This window comes from Balaenoptera physalus, assembly GCF_965194825.1.
Source record: "Balaenoptera physalus genome assembly, chromosome: 1".
Lineage (NCBI taxonomy): Eukaryota > Metazoa > Chordata > Mammalia > Artiodactyla > Balaenopteridae > Balaenoptera > Balaenoptera physalus.
In genome coordinates, this window is record NC_138882.1 from 195726321 (window position 1) to 195730814 (window position 4494).

At 49.7% G+C, this 4494-nt stretch overlaps 1 long non-coding RNA gene across 1 annotated transcript; it reads right to left on the reverse strand.

Moving 5' to 3' along the window:
- Window positions 1-383: 383 nt before the first annotated feature.
- LOC309640162 lies at window positions 384-4338 on the reverse strand. The gene is made up of 2 exons (XR_014252075.1): window positions 3678-4338; window positions 384-798 (listed from the first exon to the last, which is right to left on the reverse strand). It is a non-coding gene; the product is annotated as an uncharacterized lncRNA (long non-coding RNA).
- Between the last annotated feature and the right edge of the window lie 156 nt (window positions 4339-4494).

Genomic DNA, 4494 nt, shown 5'->3' on the forward strand with positions numbered 1-4494 from the left:
ATTAGAGGTAAGACTCCCCAGTGTTCAAGCAGGGCCAGGAGCAGTGTCTCTGACAACCAGCCAGAGTGCAAACCCAGCCCCAGGGCACCGATTACACATGTATCGGCTGCTGGAGGTTGCCCCACAGCTCACTGATGCTCTGTTTATTTTTTCTCTTTCATTTTGTTTCGTTTTTCTGTTTCATTTATACTTTTTATTTGTATGTCTTCAATTTCACTAACCTTCTCTTCTTCAATGTCTAATCTACCATTAAACCCATCCAGTATATTTTTCATATCAGATATTTTAGTGCAATGTATAAGAGAACAAGTTGGTAAATTGTACTTTATCAAACTTAAGAACTTTTGTCCTTCGAAAGACATTGATAAGACAACAAGACAACCTGCAGAGAGAAAATATCTATAAATCACATATCTGGAATATACATACATAAACTTAATAACAACACAATGATAAATGTACAAATGATTTGGACATCTCAGCAAAGAAGACATAGTGATGGCAAATAAGCACCCGAAATTATGCTCCATTTCATTAGTCACTAGGTAAATACACATTAAAAACACACTGAGATACCATGAGGTACCTCGTCTAAAAATGTCTGAAACTAAAAAAAAAAAAAAAAAAAAAAAAATGTCTAAAACTGAAAAGACTAATCACATCAAATGCTGGCAAGGATGTGGAGAACCTGGAACACTGCTCATGGGAATGTAAAATAGTGCATCCACGGGACTTCCCTGGCAGTAAGACTCCACGCTTCCAATGCAAGGGGCACAGGTTCGATCCCTGGTCGGGGAACTAAGATCCCACGTGTGGCGTGGCGTGGCCAAGAAAATATGAAGGAAAAAAAAATAGTACATCCGCTTTGTAAACAATTTAGCAGCAGTTTCTTAAAAAGTTAAACGTACATCTAAACATATGATCCAGTCATCCTACACCCAAGCATTAAGCCAAAAGAAATGAAAGAATACGTCCATACAAAGACTCATTCATGGGGACTTCCCTGGTGGCGCAGTGATTAAGAATCCCCTGCCAATGCAGGGGACGCGGGTTTGAGCCCTGGTCCGGGAAGATCCCACATGCTGTGGAGCAACTAAGCGCGTACGCCACAACTACTGAGCCTGCACTCTAGAGCCCGAGAGCCACAACTACTGAGCCCGTGAGCCACAACTACTGAAGCCTGCATGCCTAGAGCCCGTGCTCCGCAACAAAAGAAGCCAGCGCAACGAGAAGCCTGCACACCACAACAAAGAGTAGCCCCCGCTCGCCACAACTAGGGAAAGCCCACGCACAGCAATGAAGACCCAACGCAGCCAAAAAAAAAAAAAAAGAGAGACTCATTCATGCATGTTCACAGCAGCCTTATTTGTAATAGCTAGAAGCTGGAAACAACCCAAATGTCTATCAACAGGTTAATGGATAAACAAAATGAGGTATATCCATATAATGGCATACTTCTCAGCAACAGAAATGAACTATTTATACATGCAACATTATGGGTGAATCTCAAAATGATTATGCTGAGTGACAGAAACCAGACCCCCCCACCGGAAAAAAAAAGTACTCTATGATTCCATTTATATAAAATTCTAAAATTTACAAACCAATCTATACAACAGGAAGCAGCTCAGTGGTCACCTGGTGAGATGGGGGGGCAGGTGGAGGGGAGCGCAGGGAGGAATTACAAAGGGGTATGAAGAAACTTTTGAAGGTGATAAATATCTTGTTGCTATTGTTTTTTTAAAATAAATTTTATTTATTTATTTATTTATTTATTTATTTATTTATTGGCTGCATTGGGTCTTTGTTGCTGTGCGCGGGCTTTCTCGAGCTGCGGGGAGCGGGGGCTACTCTTCGTTGCGGTGCACGGGCTTCTCGTTGAGGTGGCTTCTCTTGTTGTGGAGCACGGGCTTTAGGCACCCGGGCTTCAGTAGTTATGGCGCGCGAGCTCAGTAGCTGTGGCTCGCAGGCTCTAGAGCGCAGGCTCAGTAGTTGTAGCGCACGGGCTTAGTTGCTCTGAGGCATGAGGGATCTTCCCGGACCAGGGCTCGAACCCGTGTCCCCTGCACTGGCAGGCGGATTCTTAACCACTGCGCCACCGGGGAAGTTCCCAAGACTAGTTATATTTCAGCTTGGGGTTCCCACACCATGATGAAAGTATAAAGTTCATCAGATGCTGGTAGCATAAGCACAGACCGTGCACAGAGGCCTCTGACACCCACCTGGGCACCTTCACCCTCATGTACCTGCCCGACGAGCACTCAGTGAGTGCCTCTAGAGGGACATTTCTAAATGCACTGCACGTAAGGCAACAAAGCCATCTGGGCTGGAAGTGGAGGCCCTGGCCCTCTGGAGCTCAGAGTCTATGAATGCAGCGGGGCAGAGATGCACAGAATGCTAACAGTGTTCAGACCATAAGAGCAGGTTGAGGGTGGTACTGGGAGCAGAGAAAGGCCAGCGGGAGAGGAGGAGGGCGCGGGTAAGCTTTCTTGAAGCTGGTGATATCCATCTGAATCTCAGTGCCTGGACTAAGACTTGAGGTATGGGGGTGCCATACGCAGAGGTAAAAAAGGCATGGGACAGTTTTCAGCTGGTGGTCCCTTAAGTTCTAAACAAGAAGCAGGGAGAGGTGAGGTAGGAGAGCTCGGTATTGCACCGGTACCGTCAGACCATAATGTCTTTAAATTCAGGAGCACATACTGGGGAAGCCATGGAGGGGGCCTTCCTTTCAAAATGTAAACAGCGCTATTATTTGTGGTGGGGGTAAGAGAAAATACATGTTCATCATAAAATACAAAGTTAAGGAATTCAAAAAAGTATAACGGGCATTCAAAGCACTGTTAACCCTACCACCCATAAATGCCCTCTTTCCGGGGCTTCCCTGGTGGCGCAGTGGTTGAGGGTCTGCCTGCCAATGCAGGGGACACGGGTTTGAGCCCTGGTCCGGGAAGATCCCACATGCCGCGGAGCAACGAAGCCCGAGCGCCACAACTACTGGGCCTGTGCTCTAGAGCCCGTGCTCCGCAACAAGAGAAGCCACCGCAATGAGAAGCCCGCGCACCGCAATGAAGAGTAGCCCCCGCTCGCCACAACTAGAGAAAGCCCGCGTGCAGCAACGAAGACCCAACATAGCCAAAAATAAATAAATAAAATTAATTAATTAATTAAAATAAATAAATAAAAATAAATGCTGTCTTTCCCACTGCCAAATTTCAGTGTATGTCTTCCTGGACTTATGTTCTGCATATATTCAAATACATAGAGAGCAGGGTGCGGGGAGTGGGGGAAGATGCCCTCATTCCTCCTCATTCATCCCTCAACCCCCAGGTCCTTCCAAGTAAATGCTTCCTTGTTGCAGTCACGCACTGTCCCTCCCATACACCGCCCCCAAGGGTCCTTAAATAGTCTGAGTGTCTGGTTCTCAGCTTTTTTCTCTGTGAAAACATCAGGAGTAATGGTAGGACATCAGTGAGTGTGGCCCCTCACTGCCCTGGCTTCTGAGTTTCTCCCTCTCCAACAGGAAGACTTGTCTTCTACCCTTGCCTGTGGTCACGCCTAGCCTATAGGTATTCGAAAAGCGGCCCCCACCACACCCTGTTTCAAGTATCCTGCTCTACCACCGTTTGGCTCTGGTGACATTTCTTCCACTAGGATCTCCAATTCAGAGCACACAGTACCTTTCCACTGCCGCCACCCCTTCATGTCCCTTCATGTCTCATCATTTCTGGATCCATGGCGGAGAATCGCCATTCCCTTGCCCCCTCCCTTTGCTGCGCTCCCAGATCAAAACACCAACTCACTGGCCACTCCAAGCGGCCGGACGTGGCTGGAGAGCAACAAAACCGGGTTGATTAGTTTCACTGTCATATCATGACTCCAAACCTCGCGCCTCCAAACCAACCCAAGGATCTAAGTCAATTTGCTCTTCCAACCCCAGAGGTCTCCTTACACCTCCTTACGCCTCCTCTCTAATCATCTCTTCAAATACTTTCACAACTTCACTTAAATGTCAAAATTCCCAGGGTTTTCAGAGGACAGCCGCGCGCTGGCGTCTGCGCGAGCTTGGGGACGGGAGGCCGGTAAGAGGCCGTGGCAGTCGTCCCAGGAGGGGCGCGGGGGCTCGGCCTAGAGCGGTGGAGGCGCGCAAGGAGCGACATGGAGGATCTCGGGGACTGGCTGAGGGTAAACGGAGAGCGGGCGAGGGAGGAGCGGCGGCTCGGGCGGCAGGTGCGAAAACAACCGGGGTGGACGGAGCGCGCAGAGCGGTACCTGGAGACGCCGGCCAAGACCTGTCACCTCCAACGCCCGCCCCAGGGGCCGGGGCGCCTCTCGCGTCACTCCCAGCGACGGCGACGGCGCGTGACGTCACAGGAGCCGGCGCGACGCCTCGCGCGTCACTAGCGGCGACGGCGGCGGGGGCTTGTGACGTCAGGACGCCAAAGCGGGGCGCCAGGAGGCTCCCGTGCCAAGCACCGGCCTCGGCGCTCGCGCCCG